The sequence below is a fragment of the Stegodyphus dumicola genome, chromosome 9, assembly GCF_044657685.1.
Source record: "Stegodyphus dumicola isolate Sdum_Otavi_A_Nest chromosome 9, ASM4465768v1".
NCBI classification, from domain to species: Eukaryota; Metazoa; Arthropoda; class Arachnida; order Araneae; family Eresidae; genus Stegodyphus; species Stegodyphus dumicola.
Genome location: NC_140776.1, coordinates 50,812,311 through 50,830,850, shown reverse-complemented (window position 1 = coordinate 50,830,850; position 18,540 = coordinate 50,812,311). Strand labels below are relative to the sequence as shown.

At 31.6% G+C, this 18,540-nt stretch overlaps 1 protein-coding gene across 4 annotated transcripts in view; it reads left to right on the top strand.

Annotated features, from left to right (window-relative positions):
* The window catches only part of LOC118188795 (thrombospondin type-1 domain-containing protein 7B-like), a 1,066,734-nt gene that overhangs the window by 202,754 nt on the left and 845,440 nt on the right, over positions 1 to 18,540 (top strand). For all 4 annotated transcript variants that reach the window (XM_085823427.1, XM_085823425.1, XM_085823426.1 and 1 more), the window contains one exon: positions 2,743 to 2,828. The gene's annotated coding sequence lies outside the window, so the exon portion shown is untranslated. The remainder of the gene's footprint in view (positions 1 to 2,742; positions 2,829 to 18,540) is intronic.

Below are 18,540 nucleotides of genomic sequence, written 5' to 3'. Positions count from 1 at the left end.
TTGAAAAGTGAAATGGACATTCAGAGTGATTCGACGTAAAATCGCAAAACGAAAACAATAGTCCCTCAGGGACAAAGCACCTTTGGACTAAAAAATTAGAAAGCATTCAGATTTTATATTGCCCCCAAAGAGGCATTTTTTATAATATTTCGGGTATTACCTTTATTTATTAAATATCATGTTCTTCGCACTTAAATTGAATGCTAGGGCTGGGTCCGGAAGGAGAGTACAGGTGGGGTAAAGGGACGTGACCATCGTCACGTGTGCTGGCTTCGAGTGAAAACAGAGTTTAAATATTAAAAATAAAATGAAATTTGATTTTAGAGTTTAGTTGAGAGGAAATATTACGCGAAGAAACGGGCAACTGAAAATGTAATATTAATCACTGTTCGCTAGTTTTAAATCATTTCCCATTTCTTTCCAAATCTAGAAACCTCAAGCGTTCTATTGTTGTTACTAGTTATTCATCACATAAATGACAGAATATTACGGTAAATATTTGTTATAACTAGGAATGCTCTTTAATAATATTCAACAGAAATCCATCATTAAGTTTCCTTTCAATACCAAGTTGTTATCGCTAGAAAATGTGTACATACGTATAAAATAACTTTCACGTTAAATGTGACAAGTTACGGCAGTTCACGTGTAATATTGTAAATCATTATCTTAATCATTTTTTCTAACATTATCTAATTGTTTTAACAGTTTCGTTTAAATGCGCTTATTTTGATGTTTCTCATGAAGTAATTTTGACTTAAAGAGTGATTAATTAAGAATGTTATTGACAAATATTAATTTATAGATGTTAAATACCTTGAGTTAATAATGCTGAAATTAAACATTAACATAACTACAGTTTTCCTTGCTTTAAAGTTAAAAATATAATGAAGTAAGATTCATGAAAGGAATTTCTTATAAATTTGATTAGTTTCATTATTTAGGGAGAACCAAAACAGTTACATTATTAAAAAGAAGCTTAAGTAATATTTCTCTTTCAGATAATTTTTTTTTCATAAAAATATAATGTATTTGTAAGGATATTACAACTATTTCACAAAAGAGATAATTAATGAAAACTTTCCATAATGTAGATTCGATGTTGAATTAACAATCTATTGTTTAATATAAGAAACAAAAATTTGAATTTTACAAATAGATTAATCCTATTAACTAATGTTAAGATAAAAACTAGTTTTCGGAACTAATTTACGAATTACTTGAAATTATATTATGTATTTTCGCTCTTTTTGGAACTAGTGACATCTTGCATATTTTGCTCTCCGTCATAATTAAGAAATATAATTATTAATTTGATTAACATAAAGGCACAGTACTCTATGGCTGTTTGAATTCACACTTCTGGGAGTTTCGCTTCGATCTACAACAAATAATTTCAAATTTTTGTGAAAGTTTATGTTGTCCTAGCAGAAAATTTCAGTGCACTATTGTTTTATGTATGCTCTGCTTTTATCCTGAACCAATTAGAATTTTATTCGTGAATTACTCGTCAAGGTCTTAAACAGAAAATTTGAATAATTTGATTTTTAATCTCAATGTCGAAACCTGGGGACAAATAAGAAATCTGATGCTTTCTTAGAATACGTTTTTTCGCTTGAGTTAAATTTAAAATTATCTTTATTCTGAAGTGAAATAAATAATATAAATTTTTATTTTGAAAAATCATGAATATTTTAAACCTGTGAATTATATAGCTAAACATTTGTCAGAATTTCGCTAAAAGTAGAATGTTCTGTTACTATTTGCATAAGCTTCTGGTGGAATTTTAAGATGTGTTCAATGATTTAAAAATTCCTTTTACTTTTTTCAAATTAACTAAAGTTAGATTAATATCATCCACTGCTTAAGGAACCTCTTAGAGAATTATCTGCAATCTAAGCATAACAAATACTAAGGCTGTTCGCACAAATTTTAGACGATTTTCGGTGTATTTACAGAAATGTTTTATCTAATCATTTTGTATTTTAAATGCTCCATTTCATAATGCTCATTCTTCACTATCTTTCTGCACCGTAATTTCCAAGACAATAAAGCTTTTTTTAGTAGCGCAAGAGGTATCTTATCCCATTGCTCTTGAACAGCTTTCCTAAGTCCAAGAAGTGTTATAGGTCGACGTCTAGACAGTCCGCTTTATAAAAACGAAACGCGCAGAAATGCGTGGATGATACATCAAAAGATTTAGTAGGGATATGAGTGTAGGGTATGGCCTTGATATACGCTTCTTGTTCTATTTTTAAATTAGAAATTTATTAGTTTACAATCTCCCTATATCTTGTTCAAATTTTTAATCGTTAATAAAATACTTTTTATTCATCCGATTAAGTTCAAATACATTTTTTTAAACTTGTAGTGGGTGACACTTGATGTTAATGCAGTTTTTTCACAATTTAAAATTTTAATTTTTTTGTATTTTTAAAATTTGTATTTGTATTTTTTAAATTGTCCTTTTTTTACCTAAGTAGGAACTGACTTATATTTTTATTTAACTAGTTATTAATTAATTAATTTTCAATCGTTAATGAAATACTTTTCATTCATCCTCTCAAGTTCAAATACATTTTTTTAAACTTGTAGTGGATGACACTTGATGTTACTAAAGTTTTTTCATATATTCAAAATTTTTTAATTTTAAATTTAAAAAAAACTTTATTTTTAAATTTTTTCTTTATTAACCTAGATAGAAATTGACTTTAATTTGTTTTTATATTACTTTTTTTCCAGGAAATTAACAGTGGATTTTGACGTGCGGCTGCTTGTTTTGTCTTGATGCAGTTCTGTTGATTGATGACACTGTAGATAAAGAGAAGGTATTTCATATTTGAAAATGATGTATAAAATATGTTCCTGATAATACCTGGAGTTAATCTTAAAAGTTTCCTGCACTCTCTTTAATTTTTATGTGTCGTTATTTCAAAAACTAACAACAATCATAAATCCCTTTGAAAACTTTCTTTGGGCTCTTTCAGCAATATTCTAAGATATTTTTCTCCTCTTTAATGATAATAAATGGAACTATTTTTATTGCGATCATTTAAGTATACGCAAGATTCATTTATTGTGTTGAGGCAGTGCCTAAATTTGATACAATAGGGCGGAAAGGAATATCACTTTCATGAATTTTGGGAAGAGCATATAATTTGACACAATTCGCAATGGATAGGATAAGCATTCGTTTTAAGTTGGTCGAAAGGACTTGCGAAGATCTGATAGCAGGAACTTCTCAGTAGCGATATTTTCAGGATTTAGAACCATACTACAGATTTTGCCATCTGTTAGTTATTAGGACATTGTCATCACAATGAAATACTTTGCTATATCTTCATTTATTACCATTTCTCAACAAATTCAAAAATTTTGCTTTTTGTTTGTAATACCTGAAAACATTCAAATTTGTGGCTATCATCATAAACCTTACCTATATCTACAATATACTAGCGACGACGCACCACGAAATTGGTAACTAGAGATGTGTTACTCGGTCGATTTTTTCCTTGCTTCTTCATATACTGAGAAAGTTAGGCCAGAATTACATTATTTATTATATCTACATCTACTTTGCACATATACGAAGGTTGAAACTTTAATAGTGGCAACTATTTATTTACAAGGAATACAAAAGTGATTCATGTCACCATGTTCTACAGTCCTTCAATATAGTCGCCAGCATTGTGTAAAACCCGTTCAACGATGTGGAAGTCGCAGAATACCTGTAGCAGCGCCTGTTTTGTTGATAGTTTGAATGGACTGGTCTACTGCCGCAAGAATCTCAGGAGTATGGTGGATGGTAAAGCACTTCCCAGCTCCATCGCTTGAACAAATCAGTCACAGCTTGCGCTACATGCGGCCGAGCATTGTCATGCTGCAGTGCATTCTGCTTTCGCGATATGACGTAAAGAAAGACGATGCTCATTACGTTTGTCTGAACTTTTAAGATTGAAATCAGCATTAATTACGTTGTTTACAGTTGACACTGAGCATTTTTATGATTCTGGAACTTTTTCCTTTGACTTGTTTTCCTTTGAAAATTTTCTGTTAACATTAAAATTCTTACCTTCGCAAAATTCGAAACATTCCGTTCTTTCTTTGGATACGTATTTTGAACAATTTTTCTCTTTGAAGCCAAAACTGGATGCTTGTTTCCTTTCTTATTGAGAATTTTAGCTATCGCAGCTTAAAATGCCGAAATTTCATGGCTTCCACAGCTTTTTTTAATAACTAAATATGTATAACTTTCTTCGGAAAAAGCACAAACATAGGCGTCCGTCCATCTTTAGAAGAGCGATTTTGCATAAAAACAAAATTGTCAAATATCAGACGAAAATTTATAATTCCAAAATATAAACAAATAAAAATAATAAACAAATAAAAACTTTTCCCAAGTGGACAATTTTTTATAGCGAAGCAAAATCTTCTAACAAGTGTGCGAACAGCCTTAGTAGCGCACTATGTTGTCAGTTGCATCTGATATTTCATTATTTGACGTAAAATTCTTTCTTGCATCCTAAGAATTTTCTTATATCATAACGATATCGAACTTTTTAATTAAGCTTGAAAAGTTTATAAAAGAGTACTTTAGTCTCTCTCTATTTATGTAAATAATAATAATAACATCATTCCTTTCTGTTTTACTTTATTTTAACTAGATGAGTGGATAATAAGGAAACCCCATATATTTTACCTTCTCAGAAGAGAACAAAAAAATATAGGAGGGGAAAGCTTGCAGTAAAATTTAATCACCAATATATCGCGAAAGAAGAAGCTTAACTATTTTTAATTACCTAGCTTAAATATGATACGTCCTAAACAGATTATATTTTTGTGACAAAATTATGGTTGTTTTTGAAGCAAATGTACAAATACAAATACCATACGTCAGTGGTCTCAACGGCAGGTTGCATTTGGATCGTAATCATTATCTGAAAATGGCTGACTGGCTGAATTATATTTTGTTTCTTAATAAAATAAAAATGTTTAGCTAAATTCAAAATTTTGTTTACTAAATATTTTTAAAACACACATGAACAGCAATAATAATGACACAAAAGAAATAATTCCAGTTTATACTTATGCTTTCTTTGTAATGTAAATGTTTTTATCCTCAAGAAATTTCTGATGATTACATTTTACAGCTCAAACGTACTGTAGCTAAATATTAAATTTTTAGACAAAAATTTATTAAAAATAATTTTAACATGTTGAATAAACCAATATAAGTTATTTATACTAAAATTACGAAAGCTTTTCAAGTAGGACAGAACTTTAAAATAAATAACGATAACTGAATTTCTATTTTTTACTTATTTAATTTTTCTCTAATGCTTATAGAAAAAATACACATAATTATAAGTAAATAATTATAAGCTTCTTACTAAAACTTTCAGCTACAACTCCACATGTCGTTTATATTTTGATAAAATTCGTTCCGTTTGACAAACTTATTAGTAATTATGTCACATAATAAACTGATGATGCTCATCAGTCAGTCTGGTTCACTTTTGAGACTTCTAGGTTTTCAACTGCTGAAAAAAATATTCTTCACATATAAATGTACTTCCAAACAAAGCGATTATTCCTAATGTAAAAGTTCGTAACTGGAGATATTTATCCTCTGACATGTACGAAAATAAGTTAAACGAATCTACGTGTTTGAATACAATTTATTTTATATTGTAAATTAATTAGATCCATTTGTAAATTATCTGAGGGGTTGTTATGTTTATTTTTAATGGCGATGGAAATAATGCAAGTTTGGGCTCCAAAACATTTCCTCAAATTCTTGTTTTAATATTCATAGTTAATTTATGGGAAATGTTTTCGCTGTCCGCATAAAACTACTTTGGAGTCGTCAGTTTGAAACTACCGCTATAATGATATTTGGAGGTTTCTCATTCTATAAATGGGCAAAATTAATAATTCCTAAAACCGTGGTCTCTTGTAATGTTGTTGGAAAGTAAAATATTTTAATAAATAGTATTAAATATGTGGACTCTCTCTATTATTTTTTACTTTGTGTTGTCAGGTTGCTTCTACCTAGTAAATTAAAGAAATGCCAGCAAATAGCTAGAAAAAATTACTACTTAAACATGGAAGTCAGAAGATTCTACCTTAACGACTCTTCATCATAGTGCATTTAGTTCTCTAGTTAAGCAATCGGACGCTTACGTTACTCATATTCTTTCTTCTGTTTGAAGAGAGAAGCAGTTCTTATTAGATGCATACATGATAAATTAAGACCTCGTCTTGTCTAAGCTTCGTCTGGTGTTTAAACAACTTCCTGCAAAAATTACTCTTAGCTGTTGCAATAAATAAAATTGTGTGTACTTCAAACTTTTCTCTTGTTAATCCTGATCTTACTCAATATTTATCTGATTCTCAGAGGGTAATTGTTCTACAATCGATACCATTTCATTCTCTGGCAATGAGGAGGAACTGTTATTTTTCGTACAGTGCTCTCTCTGAACTCGTTGAGTTTGTTAATCAAAAATCTGTTTAAGTTTTACAAAATATGAAATAGATTTAAAAAAAAAAAAATTCGAAATTCGGCCATCCAGATGCCCATGTTCGCGTGGAGGATTACATTATTCAAAATTTGATGGCTCTAGATATTGTCGCTTTTGTCACAGTGCGAGAAACAGACATGTATTCATGCAGATTCTTCATTATTTAATTTCTTTACATATAATACAGAAGAACTAAAAATAAATTTAAAAAATTAATAACTATAAAATACCAGCAAAATTATTATTACGGTTAAATACAACTTTAATATTAGAATTAAATGCATAAAAACTTTTAAGGAGTCAAAAGTGTTTATCACTATGATGTATTATGAAATATAATTGAAATAAAATTCCTTTATAGAAATTATGCTATAATACTCATCTATAATTTTGAAAAGCACAATTTAGAATTTTAAACAAAACTTTCGAAAATTCGTTTTTAAATATTTTAGTATTTTTAACTTATTTACACAAAAAAAAAGCGTAAAAATTGCAAGAGAAAATTGCTTGTTTGAAATTTTCTATTAGTTCAGATTGAAAATATTATTTTCTAAAAATGTAGTTACAAATTTCCTTACAGCATAGGAAAAGCTAAAAAAATATCCAGCCCTGAAAGCATGCAATAGCTTTATAATTATTTGGAACGTTAATTATGCTTGATAAATATGCTAAATTTTTAAAAAGCAATCTAAATTTCAAAAATAAAAATATGTAGAAATTCTAATTTGTGAAATGAGGCGCTAGAACCAGCTTTTTCTGGACAATTATATACGCTGCAATAGGCAACCAATGTTAAATTTCTGCAAGTCGTCCCTACTCCTCCAGGACGTGATGAAGGTGATAGCCGGCAACGCTTCAGACTAGGGAGAAAACCCGTTTGGGTTAGTCTATTTCTTATAAGGTCCATGATTAAAAACAAAGTCTGGTGCAAGGGTCTTGACGTTTCACCAGACTGCTCTAAAGGCAGTGCAGTATTTGCGTTCTGATTCGCAGATGGACATGACTACCCGTTTGAACAAGACGGAAATTCTTGATCACTCGAGTCTCTACTTTGCAATTCAAGCATTATGGATAATGATAATCTCTTTCGTTATCCTACTCTAACAGAAAGTTACAAATTCAAAAGTTCTTGAGAAGCTCGAGAACACATGAGAATTTCTTCGTAGTATTTTAAAGCTCTGTCCTCTGCGTTTAAACATATAGTTACCTAAATTCTCCTTCTGCTGCTGATTTCTATCTGTATGTTTATAATACTCTGTATTGTATTGCCTAAGAGAAAGTTTCCAAAGCCTCTTGGCGCATTGGAAATAAAACTTTAAAGCAAACTACGAACTGTATTTCGACGTAGTCCTGTTATGTATTTGTTCACCTATTTGCCAGTATTCGTTAATTTTATAATTTGGAACGTCTCTAGCTTAGCCACATTTTCAGCTATGCTTATTCTGATGAAAAACCCTGGTTTAAAAAATGCGTCCCTATCTTTTCAAAAACATCATTTGTGGCTAGTTGTCTTCTTTGTTTTAAAAACGCCGCGCATATTGTCCTAAATCCTTTCACTCGGCCGTATCTAGTGGATTAAAGAATTCAATAAGTCTTTCCCTCCAATCGCTGCGTACGTGACGTCATTTCCGATTCTGGAGCTTCTCACGTGCTACCATTCCGTGTCACATTAAGATATAGATCGCGCCTATCAGAAAGATATCTGTAAGTAGCTAACAAATAAAAACTAGAAAAGGTTTCAGTAAAAGGGGGGATATAAAACACGTGACCGGACTCTCAAAAATCCCTGAGACTCTTGTTCTTTCGGACAGATAAAACACAGAAAGAGGAAAAGTCAGAAGGTAGCCCAAAGAAATGGTAATAGTGTCCACGTGATTTGGAGAAAGTGATGCATTTTTCTGTCTTTTTGCTGGTTTTCTTCCACGTTTCCGACATAAAAACCAAGAATTGCTTACATAGGGATTCCTAGGAAACCTTCAGTTAAGAATGTAACATTTCTAAATCTAACCAATGCCGGTGAATTACATTCCGATACCTTTTATTTTGTTCTACATCCTTACATTTGTTTTTCTTTTAGTTTTCACGTAGTTGATGATGTTTAGTTTGATGGTGATGACTTTTTTATTTTTTCTACAGCAATATACTTTTGTCAATGATGGTAAAAGGGTAATCAGCATCTTTATTATGTCTATTTTCTGCTAATTTTGTGGTATTAAGACATTATATATGATTCTATAACGACCATCACCATTCAATGGACAATTTTATGTTTAAATAATTAAGATCTCATTCGCTTTGATGATAGTATGAAAATAATTGGCATTGTAGAGGTTCCAGAAACTGCGAAGGATTTTCCAGAGACTTCGCTAAACTGTGGATAGGTTTAAAACCATTTATGGTGTTTGCAGGAATATTAGTCAAAATGTTCTTTGAAATATTCGAATGCACCACACCACTCATATAGCCCCTAGATTTTTCTCCTTGAGTGATCTGTCTCAAATTGTGCATAATTCAGCAACACTACAGTCATACGTCGGCTTACAGAAGAAGTCTATTACAGCAAAATATAACCCACCATAACGCTCAAACATGAATAAAGGACTCAAGATGCAGAAGATTACAATAAGAGTAACAAAGAGAGAGAAGCTTGCATTTAAATCAACATACCTTACGCAGGCCAAACGAGCAAGCTATGAGTCATATACGTTCTTGTTATACAAGAAGAATTCTTGTTATAGGAAAAAAAAGTGTTATTCTTGTTATAGGAAAAGTTATACTATTAATGCAGAAGTTATATTGTTGATTCTTGTTATATTGTTATTCTTGCAAAAAATCAAGGAATAGGTCGAACCAAAATTTATTTGAATGAATACAGAAAAGAATGTTTCTTCACCATGACTTGCCTAACAGTACTAATGTTTTCGTGAAGAACTTTCTAAGGGAATTAGAATTCTTGCATTATTCACATTATGTATGGATGAAGCGAAAAAATGCACATGCAGTCTGTCCATTTGCTGAAATTCGAACCCAAGTGGAACTACCAATGCTCAGCTATCTTATGCACTTGGTCACTAGTAGACATTGAGTCGAATAACAGTGCGGATTATCGAGAAAAAGAGAGATACGTGGATCCAAAAAAAAAATAATGTTACAAGCGTCATTATTTGAAAAGTAATTATTGTGAAGCGAATACTTTATCCTCACATCAGCAGATGGCACTAGTTGTCTAGTAGCAGTTGTGCGGGTAGGTAGAGTAAATCTGGAGATGCGTAAGACTGTTTGAAATGCTTGAAACCTTTAGAAAAGTAGTCTCACTTGGAGACGCTAGCCGTGATTCGTTGTCCTGATCAAGTATTCGGAGCATGGCCATACGGTTACTGCCGATCATTATTTTGCCACTTAAAGTAGGTTACGCGAGGCCATCTGACACAAGCGCCCTGGCATTTTAAGTGGTGGTCATACTCCTGCACGGCAGTGCCCCGCACCATACTGCTTGATAAACTCAAGAGTTGCTACAAAAGATAAAGTGGGGAGTCAGCATTCATCCCCCCCCATATAGACCAGATTCAGCACCCAATGACTATTTTCTTTTCCCGAAATTGAAGTAATATTTATCTGGAATGCAATTCTCTTCAGACAGTGACGTGAAAACATCTCTGTCTGAAGATTGATTGAAAATGGTTCAATGGGCAGGAACGTGATTTATACAAAGTCGGGTTAAACAAGTTGGCCCGTAAATAGATTTGGTGATTATGTGGAAAAATTATAGGAAAGTATGTCTCTTAAGTCCTTTTTGTATTTTCTGTCTATTGTTAATAAATAATTTTTATTACCCTTAATCCATGAGGATTCCTTTTAGAGATTTTACCGTACCAATAAGCGTGCGCATTCGGAGGTGTAACTGTCTTAAGCCTTCATATTACGTAATGTCAAAGTGTTTTCTTTGAATATGACCTCTTGATATGAATAGTATCAATCATAATGAATTTTAATCAAACCATTTTAGTTTGAAATCGAACATATTGATGCTTAACAAGCTTGTTAAGCATCAAGTAACTGAAAAAACGTTTTTTTCTAAAACGTATATAATATACACAGAGAAATGAATATTGTTTACTGTTTCTTGTATTTATAAAAAATCCGTAATTTCATGTGCGGAGGGGCTTAGCAAGTAAGAATTTGGTTATTAGTCAGTGCGAGATACATTCCAAGTGATTATGTCAATAATTTTCTCATGCATGAGCTTAATACATAATATAATGAAATTTTCTCCACGAAGTAATTATAGATTTATTACTAATTTTTTTGTAATTAATACTAAGTGACATTTGATACGTAAAATATTTTCAGACATTTTGCCATCTTGTAGAGACATTAGGTATTTTGGAAGCAGGAAAGATGAAAAGTATACAACGCTTTCGCCGGGAATCGAACCACAGATCTCTGGAAGACGCGCCCAGCGTGCAGACCACCACACCACGAAGGCACGCCAAGAAGGCGGGAGAAATACCTTATAATCTTATATCAAGATTTAGATATATTATCAACTATGCAATACTGATTTTAAAAATAAATCTCTCCTACAATTTTACAGATAAATCTTTACAGTTCAGAAAAATAGTCACGATCATTGTAAAGTATGGGTTGTAGGATATATTTTAATTTACATTTTAATTCATAAAATTAAAGCCTTGGCCTTACATAAAAAGCATAAATCTGATAGGATTTGCTTCAAGGATACTAATGTATTGAATTCTTCCGCTTTTGCTTCAAATATTTTATGTAATTTTTTTCAATTTCTCCATTGCAATGTTATTTCTGATAAAAAGATATATCTTGTTGTACGTATCTCAAAAAGTGCATGAAAACATGAATACAGGGGCAAGTCTGTTTAACATTGAGTAAACAGCGATGTCATCAAATTGATCACATATCGTCAATCTCGCAATGGTTTTGGCAACTAAATTTTGTTGTCATTTCTGGCGCGAAATCGCACAAAGTCACCAAATTTGGCGATCATTTGGGGACATTTTCGTACGATCCCTGCATAACTGTAGTGGGTATTGCAACTGAATAACTTTAATTACCGTATCCGGCCCTCATATGCCTTCTAGTAATTTCGAGATGTGGAAGGTAGTGGCGAATTCTCGACAACCAGAGAAAAAACTATATAAGACCCAGGACAGCAACAGTGTCTGAGTAGTTGTAAAGTTTTTAGTAGTTTGAAGTGTAACTGTTGGTTGTGCTCTGTGATTCTGAGAAGAGCTGTACAAGAATTTTTGTGGAAAGTTCCAGAATTCTCAAGGTTTTCTTTTGGTAAAATAAGCTATCATTGGTTCTATGGGCGTTCAATTTATTATGAACCGACATGCACCAACAATGTTTAAACGCGTATATGTACCAAAAATATATTATTTTCTTTTTGAAATTTTGCCATGTAAATCATTTACGCAATCCTTGAACTTATATTTTAAACACGAAATATGGTACGCCACTCTGATTTGAGGGCAATAAGTAATATTTTTCTCTCGCGTGATTTTCTCCCAATCGCGCGAGATTTCTACAACAGATCAAACAGCATATTTTGCCATCGTATTCCTCCATTAGAATTACTTTAAAAATAATATTCTTCCAACTATATCCGTTTATACTTTTTGTTAGTTTATGTAAATCTGCTGAACTGAAATAAAAATTGGCAGTTGCTTTCACGATTTTGTTACTGTACTGAGAGAGACATTTTTGTAAAGAAAACAGATGTCTAAACTCATGAATAATGCACAAAAGTAATACTAAATCCATACGGAATCGAATTTAATTTGGTCTTATTTTCCATGATAATATACTTTGGAATACAGCTGCATAACTGTTTACACTAAGAAACATTCTGAATTGCTTTCGAGCGATGAAAATCTATTATATATCAAGGAAAGAGCAAAGTAATTGTGTCGTAAAGAAGTACTATGTATTTGAAGCGATTCTTATGCACGAAAACATTTTCATAATTAATTACTCGTTTAAACAGCATACTCGTTTAAAGAGTTCATTGATGAGTATAATGGATTTATTAATTGTAAGTTTTTAATTTTTTTTCCTTTGTCACAGAGTGTTTTCTTTCTTGATGTTAACTAAAGCTGTATATATATATTTTTTAATTTTGTCGATTAGTCTCCTTTTTGATATAGGTATTCGTGCAAAAAAAGTTAGTTGTCATTTTTGCTTCTTATAAATCGCTACTGGACCTGGAATTTCTTTGATGACTTTACCGCTAATGTAAGTAAATACAACGAAATTCTGAAACACGTTTACTTCATTTTACAAGAAATGTAATGACAGAAACATATGCTCACAGTTAACCTTGAACCCAATGCGCTATATTTTGAAACGTCCATATCAGTCTGTCCTCTGTCGTTTCGTAAATTATTTCTTTAGTATTTCTTTATAAAAAATCGATAGTTCGGGGCTCTTTCGAAAAATCGTTTCTTCTAAGATACCCACAAGGAAAAAAAAACAGGAGGTACAAGATCAGCAATAGCGGAGAAAAATCCCTTTGAAATGATAGGGTTGTCAGAAAAGACTAAGCTGGATTTGGGGCTTTGCTGTCTTAATAATGTGTGGATATCGCTCCTTTCTGAACTCCCTACTGCATCATCTGCCATCTGAGAATGATGTAATAGATGTATGGCAATGATCTTTTCATTTGCTCAAGTACGGGAATTTTAAGATTAGCCTGATAGATGAAACCCTCTTGCCAATCGTAGCTGCGATTACTTGGATTTTTCTGGAGAAGTGTTGAAAACAATCGACAGTTTGCCACTGTTTTGTCTTGGGAAAATTGTTTCAGTCTTAGACCAAAGAGGCAAGGTACGCATAAAATTCTGATTTTTCATAGCATAATGCGATGAATTTCTGAAATCTTATGATTCCTGTGACAGTTCAGACAGATCCTCTTGGAAGATACCACAATCGGTCTTGCATATTTTGGATCGTTTGGTCCGATGTTACTGGACAACATCCTGCACAGTGCATCCTGTTTCTTCAACATCCTGTTTCTTCAACAGTGCTCAAATGCTGAAATTACTTCACTGATATTTGCCTCCTGTGTCCATCAGGAATTACTGTAGTTAGACCATTCTGATTCTATAAGCTTGATTACGCAATACTAGCTGCTTCAGATTATTCCGATAAGTTACTTACGAGCAACAACCGTACTGTGTGGACAGCAGACCACTGTGTGAGCAGCCGCAGTCCCCCATGAAGACTTTCAGCTTTATTGCTCACTCAGTGGGATGTTGATTTAAATTTTATAATCTGTACAATACATGAAATTTGAATATATACATTAAATAAAGTTATGAGAAAAATTTTGATATATACATAAAAATTAATTAAATCTAATTTGAAAGTTATGTAATAGCTGCTGAGATGAACTTAGAGTTCATAAGTGTTTATGAACAATTCATAGGAATTTGAGTTCATAGCGATGCTAAGAGTACATAAGTACAATTAGTACATTGGAATTAGACTGCGTGGACAACCTTAGCCAAATGATGATAATAAATGTGACCTGCAGAGCTCAGTCGGCAGAGGACAGCTACAGGAATAACTGAACTCATTTCTGGTAATGTTAAGATGTTAGCGATATGTAAAATTATTAAATACGTCGTAAAAAGTAAAATTTACTGGTCGTGTATAATTTTAAAAGTATGAGTGGTAAAAACAACAAATTTTAAGAACATCTGCTCCTTATTTTAGCAAATACAATTCGAAAATTGATATATTCTTGAACGCTTTTGATGCTCATTCGAGATTTTAATAATTCCGCAAAAGAACAAGCGTTGTTTTTTTACTGTAGTTGAGATACTTTCAGATTTCATTTTAAACTATCAGACACTCCTAATAACTAACAAAATATGAACGCCGTATGTGTATTAAAGGAACAAATTGCTTTCTACGATTTAACAACACAACAAAATTTAGTTTAATTTCTGACGAAATAATTTTATTTCTTTCAAACTTTTACAGAATAAAATATTTGTGACAAATGAAACAAATGGATTTCTCTTAAATCTATTCTTATTTATGCATTTATCTGTAAAATTGTTTTCATTTTTCATATTTTCATGTTTTAAATAACATCAGAAAGCAAAATATTAAAGGATAAATTTAATCAAAAACTTGAAAAAATATTTATACTATTTTAAATAATATTTTAAACTCTAGATCTCGATTCGATAATATAATATAGCTTTATAGTGTATAATATATAGCTTTATAGTTTATCAATATATAGCTTTATAGTTTATCAATATATAGCTTTATAGTTTATCAATATATAGCTTTATAGTTTCCATAGCTTTTTTTAATTAGAATAATCTACTTAGAGTGTTAAAATTTGTAAAAATGCTTTAATTATTACTTATAACTAAAGAAGTAAAATTTTATAGTTAAAATAGGAATGTTACTTAAAATGTATCCGTTAATATAAATAAACATAAACAAAAAAGTAATTTACCTAAATCATAGACTAGCACATCAGCTCATCAAGTTCGACGGACATCAGTATACAGACTTCAGTGTGTTCTACATCCTAAACCATAAATTATCACAGAAAATTAAAAACTTACATATGTGTAACGAATAAACTCATTCACTCAGATAAATTCTTACATTCTACGCTTCTTTTGTTCTTTTACCACTATATTTTGCCATCTCATCTCAAGAAAGAAACCAAATTCTCCCAGATAAATACCAGAAAATGAGTCTCTTTTATGTATAAACGGTGGTTCATTCACAGTTCTTCCAACGTTCCGTGCTTTTGCTATTTATACTCTTTTATTCAAATGTTCTTCTTATAATGCCATCGGCAAAATGACTGAAAGAACATAGTTAGTTTTCTAAAAATACTCTATTGCTTGGTTTATCTGTGCTTTCGAAGTAGAAAAAGTATATAAGAAAAGTAGTTATATGAAAGCCATTTAGTATTTGACGAAGAATGACTCTAATGCATGAAATATTTCCAATGCATTTTAGATATTTTGGTCAAAATTTGCAGTTTTTAAGAGATTTAACGAAACCTGCTTTTCCCACTCAAGGGAATAATGTCTCTTTCTTTAAATAGTATAGTTGATAGAGTAAAATTTACAAAATTTACAAATTAGGCTACGATGAATTCAGATTTTGCACCGCAAATTCTCTAAAACCCTAATACTGATCTTCTGTTTATTTAAAAACAAAATATGTACTTTTTATTGAGTTTTCCTTTAAAGTTTTTTTTCTCAAATAGCCGAATGTTTTTGCTTTTTGCTGCAACTACCTCAACTTGATGTGAATTTGACACGTCTTCTGACAAATGATTTTATGTAAGGATATTTTGAGCTTTGCAGCTGTCTATTAGTTCCTTAAGTATGACTAGAGGTTTGCAAAAGGTTACTTTGTCAGGGGTAATAGCATAAAATAAAGTGCTCAGTACTTTATTGAATCAAATTTTATTTCTTATATATGCTCCTTCTTTATTTGTTATGTTAGCATTCAATTATATATTTTCAATGAAATCTTGATTTTGTTTTCTCCTCATGATTCTTGTAATTATTACGGTTTTAGTTTACAAAAAGAGAAAAATGTGTATATATTTTTGTAAACCCATCTCTAGTCTTGATAAAAAATTTTATAAATGTTTCCTTTTCCTTGCATTTTGTTAAAAATTGATAAATACCCTGCATTCTATGTACCTAGGGTTGATTATGAAATGGAAAAAAAGGAAGTTTGCATTCAGACTACATTTCAGTTAATCTTAAACGCAAATGAATAACATACATCTTAGATACAGCTTATGTACTGAATATTTTTAAAATGTCTGTCAGGATCCTAACAATATCTATTCAACAGCATTGCCATTTTTAGTCCAGTTTCTAAACAATAAAATTTGTATTTCAAATTAACATAAATCGGCATTGCGCACCACATTTGCTTTGCCCATGTACACATCGATCGATTTTCACTTAAAAAACATCAGAGAATTGCACGAACTCGGCATCGCGTACAACCTCGGCATTGCGCACCACATTGGCTTTGCCCATGTACACATAGATCTATTTTCACTAAAATAAATCAGAGAATTGCAGAAACTCGGCATCGTGCACCACATTGGCTTTGCCTATGTACACATCGATCTCGTTTCACTTAAGAAAACATTAGATATTGCATAAACTCGGCACCGCGCACAACCTCGGCATTGCAGATCACATTGGCTTTGCTCATGTACATAGCGATCTCATTTCACTTGAAAAATCAGACATTGAATAAAGTCTGCATTGCTCATATACTCAGAAATCTGCTTTCACTTAAAAGAAATCGGAGAATTTCAGAAAATCGTGCGTAACCAACTCCATTGATTCGACTGGAAAAAAAATTTTTTTTCCAGAAAAGTTACACAAAACGAAAAGAAAGGTACCAGAATGAAGTAACTACCGAACATCCAAATTGCCATATTTGACAAGCACCAGATATTTTACTAAAGTCAATAATAATAATTGAAAATTACCTTCAGTCCTCTCCTTTCGCACCCCATCACATTCTCCTTCAAGCACCCCACCCAACACCACATTCTTCTTCAAGCATAACTCTATGCACACTTTCCTACAAAATCTTTTCCAATCTGTCACCGTATTTTTAGCAATACGTAATTTTGATCGTATACAATTATTTCCGCACTTACCCAAACACATATAGGTACCTCGCAAAACACCACATATGTTCAATTTACTCTTCGTAAACCACGAGTGCTTTCAAACAGACCTTGCAATTCGATACTTACATTCGCTTCCAGTAACTCTACGCATCCACTCAAAACCATCTATACAGTTCTTTCGTTCTACTAGTTTCATATCAGTTTCACAAATTGGCCATTTACACAATCTTGCAATCAAACGGTTCTCCGTACACCACTCAATCAGGCTTTTTTAACCTCCTCGCTCAAACTGATAAAAAAATCCAGATTCAGATAATTATCCATCCTGAAGTAAGCACCGAATCAGACGCACCCATGAAAAACATTCTTCCGTTTCTGCATTTTGAGAAGTTACTGTTATAAATTTTAAATCATGCATTCACTGTTTTCAATCGTTTGGTATCTTAATAATACATTTGTGAGAGTAACTCGTTGCATTAAGTGCAAACATTACCACACAACACACAAAAGTAGATTTATAAACTCTCGCGCAGAACATTATAAACATAACATTTCAACTCAGTTAAAATATAATTTTTCTTCAAACAAGAAGCTATAGCATACTTATAACTTATTTTTAAGACGAGGCGTAACTAATATTACATCATAAAAATCTGATGTGTACACCGCATGACTTCCTTGTACGGAATATTAAATTATACGCATTTCTCTTGCATTTCATTTAAACTTATTGGATTGAATTAAATCTACTTTGCCGACAGCGCACAAACCACAATAGAATAAATGCATTTATTAAAATTCACTCTATTTGTTTACCATAGCGACACTCTGGCGCTCGGTTCACTTAATAGTATTATATTTCGTTCATATTATAACCCATAATGCACAAAATTTATATCATTTATAGAATTATCTAATCGTTGCCACATGTTCTATTCAAATACTATAATTAAGCTAGAACGATGTATAAGAGAAGTTAAGCAAACAAAACAAAAAAAGAAACAGTTTTCACAGACAATTGAGTATTTCTCATTCAATTAATTCAGTTCTCACTTCGCGACAAGGCAAAAATACATAAAAACTCAAAATATCAGTATTAAAAATTACGAAGTAAATCTTAAAAACATATTTCCTCGAAAAAATTTCAGAAAGAATTAAGCATGATTTAATTCGCAATAATAAATGAAGGCGTTATCTTTATTGTTGCGAAGCTAAGTTTCTCTAGATTGGCAACAAATCCACTATTTTGCTGTTTCAAATGTAAACAAGCAATGGCCGCCATCAAAAGAATTATTAGGCTTAGCGGCACTTAAACAACTTTAAAATTGTTGA